Below are 13,026 nucleotides of genomic sequence, written 5' to 3'. Positions count from 1 at the left end.
CTAGATGCAAAAATCCTCAATAAAATTCTGGCGAATCGGATACAAAGGCATTATGATATGTCAAGAAATTTGTAATGTTTTGAACAACCCACAATAAAAAATTAAAAAATAAAAAAAAAGAAATCAATAAATGTTATTCACCACATCAATAGACTTAAAAATAAGAACCATATGATCATCTCGATAGATGCGGAAAAAGCATTCAACAAAGTACAGCATCCCTTTATGTTCAAAACATTAGAAAAACTAGGGATAACAGGAACTTACCTCAACATTGTAAAAGCTATCTATGCTAAGCCTCAGGCTAGCATCATTCTCAATGGAGAAAAATTGAAGGCATTCCCTCTAAAATCTGGAACAAGACAGGGATGCCCTCTATCACCACTTCTATTCAATATAGTTCTCGAAACACTGGCCAGAGCAAATAGACAGACGAAAGAAATTAAAGGCATAAAAATAGGAAAAGAAGAACTTAAATTATCACTATTTTCGGATGACATGGTTCTATACCTAGAAGACCCAAAAGGGTCTACAAAGAAACTACTAAAACTAATAAATGAATTCAGCAAAGTGGCAGGGTATAAAATCAACACGCATAAATCAAAGGCATTTCTGTATATCAGCGACAAAACTTCTGAAATGGAAATGAGGAAAAACACCCCATTCACAATATCCTCAAAAAAAAAAATAAAATAAAATACTTGGGAATCAGTTGTGCAAGATAAAAATCAGTCCTAGAGTTCTGCTGTACAATATTGTACCTATAGTTAAGAATACTTTAAAGGTTGGGGTTGTAGCTCAGTGGTAGAGCACTTGCCTTGCACATGTGAGTCCCTGGGTTCGATCCTCAGCACCACATAAAGATAAACAAATAAAAATAAAGTTTGTGTGTCCATCTACAACTAAAAAAATTTTTTTAAATAATACTGTATTAACTTAAAATTTTGCTAAGGATAGATCTAATGTTAAGAGTTCTTTACATTTTACTAAAAAAAATCCATGGCAAGGGAGCTAAGTGCTGAAGTTACTTATACTTCCCAATTTCAAAAGTATTACAAACATATTGTAGTCAAAACAGTGTAGTACTGTCAAAAAGATATACATATCAATGGAGTCCATAAATAAACCCATGCACTTATAGCAGACTGATTTTTTACAATAGTACCAAATCCATTCAATAGAGAAGAATATTCCCTGCAGCAGGTGTGTTGGAACAATTGGGGATCCTCAAACATAAGAACAGAAACATACCCATACCTCATACCATATATAAAAACTAACTCCAGATGAATCAAAAACTTAAATTTAAAAACCAAAACTATAAAGCTCTTAGAAGAAAACAGGCAAGTCTTGACAATCTTAGATTTGGCAGTGGTGTCTTAAATAGGAACCCACAACAACATGGGCAACAAAAGAAAAATAGAAAAATTAAATTTAATTAAAACTTAGAACTTTTGTGCCTCAAACTATACTATCAGAAGAGAATAAAAAGATGATTCACAGACACGGAGAAAATGTTTTCAAATCACATATCCGAGAAGGGTTTAATATCCAAAGAACACCTACAACTCAACAACTAAAAGAAACAGCCCAAATAAAAAATGGGCAAAGGGCTTGAGTAGACATTTTAAAGAAAATATATAAAAGGACAATAAGTACATGCTATTCATCACTGGTCACTGGAGAACTGCAAATCAAAACTATTTCATACCACTTAGCACCCACTAAAATAACCTTAATTAAAAAAAAAACAGATAATAGCAACGGTTGATCATGATATGGAAAAACTCTAACACTCGTAGATTGCTTTTGGGGATGTAAAATCATGCAGGTGTTTTGGAAAACAGTCTGCATTTCCTCAAAAAGTCACAAACAGTGTTACGATATGATTCAGCAGTTCTACTTACAGATATACACCCAAGAGAATTGAAAACATACTCAAATAAAAAACAAAACCTACCACATCTTGGCCAATGTTCACAGCAGCATTATTTACAATAGCCAAAAATTAGAAACAACTCAAATGACTAACAACTGATGAATGTGTAAATAAAACATACTATATTCATATAGTGCAATTTTATCCAATCATAAAAATAAAGAAATGACATAATCTTTGTGGATAAACCTTGAAAATATTATCCTGAGTGAAAAAAAGTCAAACACAAAAGGCCACATATTGTATGAAAATATTTATATGTAATGCCCAGAAAGGGAAATCTGTAGACACACAAACTAGATTAGTGGTTTTCAGGGATTGAGAGGAGGAAGCCCTGACCATCAACCACTAATATACTTAGGGTTTCTTTCTGGGGTGATAAAAATACTTTGGAATTAAGTAGTGGAGATAGTTATACAACTTTTGGAACAAAGTATAATTACAGAATTGTATACATGTAAAGGGTAAATTTTATGTTATATGAATTGAATCTCAATTTTTAAAAAGCATGGTTTAAGGAAAAAATAAGTGTGAAAGTCAAAGGATATCTTCGACAGAAACTTATCAAAAGAGAATTTTATCTCCTGATGCTGGAGGACAGAGAGACCTAAGAATAGGCCAGTACTTAGCATACTTCAAAAAAAAAAAAGTTAAATGCCCAACAAAGGTAAATCTGCTAAATTCAATGCTGTGATTGGCAAAGATTGGAAATCTAAGATAGATGCATGTCATCTAGACTGATGTACTATGTACCCCCAAATTCCTCTGACTTCAAGTCTTCAGAAGTGGCCTACTCCTCACTGCTAAAGACAGATGCTTCCTCTTTGCTCAAAGACAACATGGAAGCCTACCTATTGCAATAAACAAGTATCTCCATTTCATGATCTTTCCCCACTGTCCCTGCTAGAAATCAATAAATAAAGTCATTTCCCATCCAGAGAAGAGGTAGGTGTGGCAAAGGAGAAAAGATTGCACCCCAAAGGAACTTCAACAGCCAGGAGCCAGGAGAATAAATACAGCAATCAATGGAGGGCAGGTGGAGACTGGGGAGAGCATTTTGTAGAGTTTACCAATGCTGGTATGCTTTGTCTAGGATATAAGAATTAAGATCCTGGCAGTGCCCTTCAACGAAGTGTTAAGGTGCTGCCAATACAGTTGTCAGATACTTACAGAAAGCGATGGTCCACACTTAGTAAAGTAGGCTTGTCAGAACTCCCATAGCAGACAGTAGAAGAAGACAGGATGCTGGAGTAGATAAAACTACAAGTCAAATAACCCACCACATAACTTTTCTCCTTAGAAAGACACAAGTATTTTCTCCTTAGAAAGACCAAAGGAATAAAATATTTGGTCAGAGAGGCAACAGCATCACTGAGAAGCCAGGTGGTGGCACTCATCCACAGATCAGGAGAGATGGTTCAAGATGATGTTGCAAAACTAGGTTCATTAGTAGCAATGAGAAAGATATGATCCTAAAAGAATAGAGGTCAGGTGGTAGTGATTCTCTATCAAAGTGGATAATTGTCATAATTAGTGGCAAATTAGGGAAGCACAATGGGGATGGTTAATAAAATATGCATTTCTCAGAGCAAAGTGTAAAGAAGGTCAACAAGTGCATTGTTCACTCTGTACAACCAAAAATAAATAGATAATAAGATGAAGGAACAGCCACTCGGGGAAGCCACCCCAGGGAAAAACACACAATCCCTTGACCTGTTTTTCAACTCAAAAACCATTCACTGAAGCAGAGTCTGGGTCTCCAGGAGGAAGGACTCTGAAACAAATGTAAAAGGCAATGATTCTCCAAGTCTTTCCACAAAGTAGCTTCAAACTCTTATATATTGAAGGAAATATATATTGGGGAAAAGGAAATATATATTGATGAAAGGAAAACGTTGAAATAGTTAGAGAACTACAGGGTGGGGTCTGAAATGACACTAGTACCCAGGGAATCACAGCATTGTCGTTGCATTCTGTTAGGGATGGGATGGTCTCTGGGCCAGCTAATAAATGCAATCATGACCCACTCCAGTTCTTAAGGGTCCAATGAGTGCATGGACTCACATAGTAGTCATTTCTCTATCCTCAAATACATAAGGTACTCAGTATTTTTGAAGAGCCAACATTGGTTCCTTCACCTAAAGAGCAAGCACTATTGTAGTAGGAATAAAGGATCAAGTGAAAACCCCTTAACTTCCTTGCCCACTCCTTGGCCAAGTGTCACACTCTTGGGAGAATGGCAGAGATTGGTGCATTCTAAAGGGGTCATGGTTCCCAGCATCATCTTCCTTTAATGTACCAGTCTAATACCTTCAGAGGCTAAGAAATCCTGAAGGTTAGCAAACTCAACAAAATCGTAGCCTTGATTTCAATTGTTATTCTATTATATGATATAATATCTGCCATCAATGTGGTACCTGTGTTCTTTTCCATTCTTATCTGACAGGAAAATCATAAGTTCTCATTCATTCAGAATGGACAATAGTATATACTTACCATCATGTTCCAGAAATGTTCCAGGAAGTGGTACATCCACAATTGGGAGCAAGAGGACCAATGGAACATTACTAGTGCCCCCAGAGGCCTTGTCATCCACCACTGTTACTAGAGCTTCAGTTCATCTCATGGTTGCATGGTTGTTCTATATGACCACTGATGGAAGAATAAACCTTGCATTCCTAATGGGCAGAGCTACAGGCAGTATATCTAGTTGTATAGTTTTTGTTGAAAGAGTAGACAGTAGCAAATACCTTGACCCATTGGTAAAATGGCTGATAGCAGAAAAATTGAAGGATAGAGAGGAAAAGGCATGTGGATATACTTATGGGAAGGGGCATGATGTGTAAATATCCTTGCATTGACCATTAATGCCTTCCAGAGAACATCCAACATAGAAAAGACAATTCAACAACCAAAGCAAGACTCAGTCAACCAGCTAATAATCAGCCAGTGTATCACTGGCCAGGCCAGTGTTGGATTATAGGTGCAAAAATTAAGTAGCCACAGTGGAAAGAGACTATGAAAGTGTAAGATGCCTCCCATTCATTGGGGCAGACCTGATCACTACAACCACAAAACGTGGAACTGCCTACCAGTATTGAACACCATTCCTCAAAGAAACTCCAGGCAATTGAGAGACAATTGACTACATTGAATTCCTCCCACTTTGGAAGGAACACCTCATCTGAGAAGACAAATACTATGAGCATAGGTTTGACTTCTCTGCCTACAGGGCATCAGCCACTACCACCATATGAGGGTTTTCAGTATATTCAAACCTCTGCCCCAGAACTCCACATAATTCATTTTATAGCAAAATAAGTTAAGCAATGGGGTCCACCATCCCACCACAAACCAGACCACTCAAAAGCAGCCAGACCAACAGAGCCAACCAAACAGGCTGTTAAAGTCATAGCTTTTCAGAGACAATACTCTGAAAGGATAGGACCCCATCTGTGAGGACACACTGTATGGTTCAAATCAGTGACCATTATACTCTGTGTCTGAAAGGAAGAACGGGTGTGTCTGGGAGGGAAGGGGTTGAGATAGGGGCTGCTTCACTTTCAGTGACCTCTCATGGAACTGGTACTTCTTAGCCTTACAACTCTGGTTTTCCATAGGTTTACAGGTTCCAGACTTCCAAAGGAGACCCAACAATTTTCAATCTACATTTGATACCCAAGCATTTGGGAGCCCTTATGCGAAGGAAGCAATATGCAAAGAGAGCAGTTACCATCCTCTCAAGTATAGTTGTCCCTGACCACCAGGAGGAAAGAAGTAGGACAGCAAGGAATATAATAAGTATCCAAGTGACCCAGTGGGGCATCGCTGAATATTCTTTGGCTAAAATTGATGAGGAATAAAGAGCTGGGGATATAGCTTAGTAGTTGAGTTCTTGCCTAGCATGTGTGAGGCCAAGGGTTCAATCCACAGTACCACCAAAAAGGTGGGGGAGAGTTCATTGATGAGAGCAGCACTAAGCCTAGAAGGGACATGCTGATAAGGAACTAAGATATCTCGGAATGAGGATCTAAGTACCCCAAAGTTTAAGCCACTTAGCCCAGAGAAGGTGAAAGCGGAGGGTGAAAGGAAACTACAATGGAAAACAGGAAGGAGTTGATGACTGTCAATTGTCACTCAAGCCAAGCTTAGTAATAGGGACCCCAGTTCACCCAACTAACTTACCTCTGATAAGCTCCCCTTCCTCACGGAAAGTGGCCAGCACAGTCCTGGAGGATCTGCTTTCAGAATTTACACAAAGAAGTAGGGTCAGAGCAGCAGAAGGAGCAGGACAAAGCCCATGCTGAGACGGGATGCTGATCTCCTTTGGCCTGTAGACTTATCCTCCCCCTGCTGACGGAAGTGCTTCCACCTCACAGCCCTCAGCTGTGAGACCTTTCTAGCAACTGCCCACAGCTGAAGAGAGCTTCCTTGCGTAATGTCACACGCTCTTACCAAGGGCTGCCTGCAGCAGTGATAGATCAACATGGCCTTATAACAGCCTGGCCCCCTCCTCAATGTAGGAAACGTGCACCCTTAGCCATGGCATTCGTGGAGAGTGATTAACAGAGGAAGGAGTTGATGACTATCAATTATCAATCAATAGCTCTTTTTGCGAAATCCCACTGCCTTCTCTTCCCCACAGGTGTTACTCCTGAAAGCACTCCAAAAATCTTCCTGCTTGCAAATTTATGCCTCAGAGTTTGATATCTGGGAGGCCTGACCTACAAAGTTTATAATGATACCAAAATAGAAAGAAAAAATTCCAGACGACCTTGCATTTTAAGTTTCTTATCACTAGATTAAGGTTATTTGGGATCATATCTTAATTCTGCTAAATTATCTTTTAACATCCTGATTAACATATTATCAAACATCCCCAAAGAAAATTGGAGACCTTATCCTATGTTTTTCAAGTCTCCAAAAGGCTATTTTTAATCTCAATAAATGACCTCACTTCACAGAAATCAAGGCTGAGCATTATTTCTTTTAACCTCCTTCCTCCCTCTCCTAAATTTCTTTGTGTACTCACACATACTTTGTACCCTTCTTCCTTCCTCAGATAATAAAATGTCTCTTTCCATGCTAAGGTTAATTCTTATTACTTAGTTCTTTACCCTACGGTTTCCTGAATTCTCCAAAGTGGTATTTTATCAAAGTCTTTAATCTCTTCATCTGAAAGTTTCCTTCCTTTTAGTTTATTAATATCTAAAACATTATTCCATCAAAATCTTTAATCTCTCCATACAAAAGTTTCTTTCCTTTTAGTCTATAAATACCATTGCCTGTTTAAAGAATAAAAACAGAAACAAAATCTTGGGGTCTATTTTTTTTCCTTAACATGCATATTTTTCTCCTATTCTTCACCACTAAACAGTGGTGAAGTCTGTAATCACAATATGTCATTTTGAGTCCTCAATAAACTGCAGTCTGGAGTCTATGCCCACATCTACTAAATTGCCCCTCTGTAAAGGCACTGGTGACTTCCTGATAGTCAAGCCCAGTGGCTTTTCCTCAGTCCTCTCCCTTTTCAGCCACTGCATGATATTTTGCATCATTTGGCCTTGTATTATTTTCTTCCACATTTTTTATTCTGTTTTGTTTTTGATAATTAGTTCTTCTTAAACCATGTCATACATTTCTCATACTGATGTCACATAGCCCATTATAGTACAGGCAGGGGGATTTACTTTTGGTGGGCCACGCTTCTATACTTTCACACCTTCTATGATGTTAGCCGGTCACTCCAGCCTGGAGTTCCTTGTTCCTGGCACCTCCAACACATGCTTCTCCTTTTTCTGAAGATACTTAATAATAGCAGCTAGTTAGCCTCAAAGTTTTTCTTAATTTGTTCCATTTTCAAGGTCAATTCTTGTTCCACCATCTTGCTGAAGTTGTTGCTTTCCTCCAAAGCCTCCGAGGGACTTTTTTGCTCTTGTTCTTTCTTCTCTCTTAATTGCTTCAGCACCTGGGTCTCCTGAGACTTTGTTTCCTCTGCAGCCTCTACTTTTTTCTGGACCTCCTCCAGGACAGGGTTTTCTCCTTTGGAGAAACAAGAATTCTTTAGACTTCTGAGATAGAAGATGGTGGCATTAAGATCAGCTCAAATGCCTGGCTGGGGGCAGACTTGTTGATTTGCTTCAATTCCATATTATCTTCAGTGTAGATGTCAATCTTGCAAATTCCTGGTGGAAGCAAGTTCAAGCCAGGGACAATGTGGACAACCCCTTCATCTACTCCTTGTAGACTATTGCCATTCAGCCATTGTGGGGGACGTACAGATGCTGAGCAGTGGTGAAGGCAAAGCCTCCAGCTAGAGCAGCAGAGAGAGCAAGAGGAAACTGACCTGGTATTATTCTTAAAACTCTCCTTATTACATCTTCCAAGAAGCTGTTCTGCCCAGATTCCTATAAAACTCCTTAACCATATTTTCTTAGTTTCTACCCACCACTATAGCCACTCCTAATATTCTGTTCTTAATTCCTTTCCAACTATAATCTTCCTCTGCTTTAGTAAATCCATTTTTTTCCCATCTTGAACTATAAAAATGATGATTCTCAAATGAGATTCCCAATTGGATAGTTTCTCTTTAGCTCTAAAACACATTTTTACCATGTAGTAATATGTTAATTACTAACAGCAAAATAACTGTTTTATTGTGAATCTTTCTATCCCCAGGTACTAAGTATTCATGCTAAATGTGTGTTAAACATACTCAACATCTTTTCATGGTAATTTTATTAAGCTAATAACATAGATTTTTATCCTTTGATGTAGAGTACTATAATGACAGATTCACTGATAACTGGTTGTTTTTCTGTTCTTGAAATAAATTCTACTTAAAATGTTGTAATTTTTTACACTAGTAGATAGAATTTGTTCAAGATTTCTAAATCAACATGCACAAATGAAAGTGACTCACACATTTTATTGGAACTATCTTCATGGGTTTTGTGTTAGGGTTATTCTTTTCCTGTGCTCTGAAAAATTTTATAGAACATGAAAAGTAGCTGTTTCATAACAATGCCAAAGATGAGTCTAGAACTCTTTTTAATTTCCACATTTTTATTGGTGCATTATAGTTATGCATATTGATGGGATTTGTTGTTACATATTGGTACGTGCACACAATATAACAATATAATTTGGTCAGTATCACTCCCCAGCACTTTCCCCCTCCATCTCTGCCTCCCACCACTTGGTCCCTTTCCTCTACTGTTCTCCTTTCAATTTTCATGAGATACCCTCCCTCCCATCTTTCTTTTCCTTTTTCCTCTCCTGCTTCCGCATATGACAGAAAACATGTGACTCTTGACCTTCTGAGTTTGGCTTATTTTCTAACAGAATTACATATATTTCCATCTGTTTCCCCGAAAATGACATCATTTCATTTTTTCCTTTATGGCTGAATAAAACTCCATTGTGTATATATACACTACATTTTCTTTATATATTCATCTGTTGATGGACACCTGGGTTTGTTCCATAGTTTGGCTACTGTGAACTGTGCTGCTATAAACTTGAGTATTACTATAGGATGATGACTTTAATTCTTTAGGATAAATACTGATGGGTAGTATAGCTGGGTCATATGGTGGTTCCATGCCTAGTCCTTTGAGGTTTTTCTATACTGATTTCCATAGTGGCTTTACTAATTTACAATTCCATCAACACTGGAAAAGTCTAGAACTCATTTTTTAAGGTAGTCCTTTAAACATCACATTTCTCCCGTGGTTTCTCAGCTATTCAGAGGGTGTTTTGTGGGGCAGGGGTTCATCCAAATATTTTAGCTAGATAACATGCAAAAACATGTTTTTTTCGAATATATTAGTGAACTGGCAGGAAAAAAAAAATAAAAGAAATTTAAAAGACCAGAACTTCCATGAAAGTGGATATCCAGTGAACTGATTCCTACTGGCCTGGAAACTTAGTTTTAATGAAATTCACCTACAACAAAAAGATGACAAAGCCTGAATTTTTTACAAAGTGGGGAATCAGATCAGAAAATCCTGAATAAGGACATGAAAAAGTAAATGAGAGGGAAAGCCTTACAAAGAGATACAATAAATAATGTGTGGGTATAGCCTTGACTCTGGGAGAAGAGTGATAGAAATTCTCACCTGAGATTTCATAGTTTCAGGCCCTCCCTTGGATGGAATCAGAATCAGAATTTCCATTACTTGTGCCATTGGGAAAACTCCAAACTAAAATTAAACTTAAAGTAAACTTAGGTTAGTAGTGCCCTCTAGGTCCCTGGCAAAAGCAAACACAATATCACTGGAGAAACACATCTAAACTCATTTCTCAAATTTCCAAAAATAAAATTTCAAGGTTGCACACTCAACAATGAATAACACAGAAGAAAGGAGAAATAAGCAACGATGACCAGAAATCAGCAAAATCAAGAGAATATAGGATTAAATATGCAACAATTGCATATATTAGAATGATCAGATACAGAATAAAAACAGATACATAAAATAAGAAATAAAATAATGCATTGAAAACAAAAATGATGAAACAATTGACCACCAAAATTGACCAGGTGGATATAAAGACAGAATTATTAAAAATTAAATCAGCAACTTAATGTCAGGTTAAACTGTACAGTAAAAAAGCTGAAAAGAGAATCAGAAAACTAGAAAATTTTTGGAAAAAAAATATTCAGATGAATTTCTCAGATGGAAAATATGAAAAGAAAAATAATTAAGAAACGGGGATAATAGAGAAGAAGAAAATACACAGAGTATATCACAAAGTAACCATGAGATGAAAAACTAAAGACAATTTAAGAAGTAGGAAATATAGGGCTGGGGTAGCTCAGTGGTAGAGTGTGTGCCTACTCTGCATGAGGCCCTGGGTCCAATCTAAAGTTTCAAGACAAACTAGAGAGAAAATAAAAAGCAATATTTTATTACTTAAAAGCATAATTATAACACACCAAAAACAAAGAGAAGAGCTTACAACCCACCAGGGAGAAAAAAAACAAAATAGGTTATCTACAACAGAACGACATACTAATTATTAATCTCTCAGGAGTAACAATAAAAGCAAAAATACCTAAAAGAACAATTTTCAGTAAGAATTATATTCTCAATACTATCCTTCAAGAATGAAGTTGAAGTCATGAGCAGTGGTACATGTAATTCCAGCAATCCAATAGACTGAGACAGGAGGATCACAAGCTTGAGGTCAGCCTCAGCAACTTAGCAAGATTCTCAACAACTTAGTAGTAAGACCTGCCTCAAAATAAAAAATAAAAAGAACTGGGGAGTTAGCTCAGTGGTAAAGCACCCATGGGTTTAGTCCCAGTACCAAAATAAATAAATAAATAAAGTTGAAATTAAAATGTATCATCAACATACATCACTAGAGAATGTCTAAAACATGTAATTTATGAAAATAACTCCTTAGAGAAGACCTGAGATGTAAAATATTCCAGTGTTCTAGTCAGCTTTTTCATTGCTATGAGTGAAAGACCCAACCAGAACAACTGTAAAGGAAGAAAAGTTTGTTTGAGGGCTCACAGTTTCAGAGGTCTAAGTCTATGGACAGCTGACTCCATTCCTCAGGGCTCAAGGTGAGAAAGGATATCATGGCAAAAGAGTGTGGAAAGAAACAGTTTACTTGGTGATCAGGAAGCAGAGAAAGTCCACTTGCCATATACAAATGTATACCCAGAGTCACGCCCCAATTCCCAACTCCTCCAGACATACCCTACCACTTCAGTTATCACTCAGTTAATCCCTATCAGGGGATTAATTCACTGATTAGGTTAAGATTCTTACAACCCAATCATTTCTCCTCTGAATTTTCTTGCACTATCTTACAAGTGAGCTTTTGGCAGACACCTCACATCCAAACCATAACATCCAGCAATCAAAGGTATGGTAAACATGAGATCACTCTGAAAAAGCATTGTATAAATCAACAGCAATAATATCTAATTGCAGGATTAAAATATTAAGATAGAATTTAAATATCAAACAAAATGAAAATATCATTTTTAATAATAAGGAAGTTGATCAAAATTTAATTATTCCAAGTATTCATATTGTCCAGGACAATGGTATTGTATTCTGTAGAAGGGAAAGAATGTGAGAAAATGATAGTAACTTCTTACTTTATTTCACACACAAAATCAATTTCATATGGATATGGCCTCACTGTGAAAGGAAAAAATGTAATTTAGATAGAAGAAAAGAAAGAGCTCTATCTTTATGATAACCATATAGGAGAATTTCTAGAACAAACAAAAATCCTAATCCATACACTCTTTTTTTAAGAGAGAGAGAGAGAATTTTTTAATATTTATTTTATACATCTTTGTTTGTATGTGGTGCTGAGGATCAAACCCAGGCCACACGCATGCCAGGCAAGCGCGCTACCGCTTGAGCCATATCCCCAGCCCATCCATACACTCTTACCAACAAATATTTATTGAATTCCTCCTAACAAGCAATGTTCTATGTGCTTGTGATGTATCAGTGGACTGAACAGAAGGATTATACAAAAAGATTGTAATAAAGTATATAATATCCCTATCAGTAGAGAGGGAAATAATAATAAAGAAAAATAACTTAATCTAAAAGTAAACAAGAATGGAGGGGAAAAAAAGAAATAAAGCAGACCAAATAAGAAGTTCAAAATTAAATGGAAGAAATAAATGTAAAGATATTAGTAACTACAATAAATGTAAATGGAAGTAACTTTTGCTAAAAAACAAAATCAGCCACTCTGGTTTATAAGATAAATGTTTCCATTTAAGGACAGGGTAACATTCAAACTATTTTAGCAATAATGTGAAAATAATTAATAACATTTTTATTATAATGACTAACTTATAGGGTTAAAATTTAATAGAGAAAATTAGAATAAATTAGAATATAATGTGAAATAGAGTTGATAGAAAGTCTGAGTGATTCTGTAATCATTAAAGCTGTTCAATCAAGAGTTAAAACTCTTTCTCAGAAACAATGTGAATTTAAAAAGTGTCAATTGTTTAAAATAAATAAATTTTTAAAATTTTTTTAAAAACTCTTTCTCATAAAAACAATCAAGCACTTTCCCACCCTTGCTGTATAAAT

At 36.5% G+C, this 13,026-nt stretch overlaps 1 pseudogene; it reads right to left on the bottom strand.

The window, feature by feature from the left end:
- Positions 1-7,516: 7,516 nt before the first annotated feature.
- On the bottom strand, positions 7,517-8,196 carry LOC107152762 (annotated as a pseudogene).
- Between the last annotated feature and the right edge of the window lie 4,830 nt (positions 8,197-13,026).

Source organism: Marmota marmota, unplaced genomic scaffold, assembly GCF_001458135.2.
Source record: "Marmota marmota marmota unplaced genomic scaffold, marMar, whole genome shotgun sequence".
NCBI lineage: Eukaryota > Metazoa > Chordata > Mammalia > Rodentia > Sciuridae > Marmota > Marmota marmota.
The sequence above is the reverse complement of the archived record's forward strand: the minus strand, read 5'-3'. Positions and strand labels throughout refer to the sequence as shown.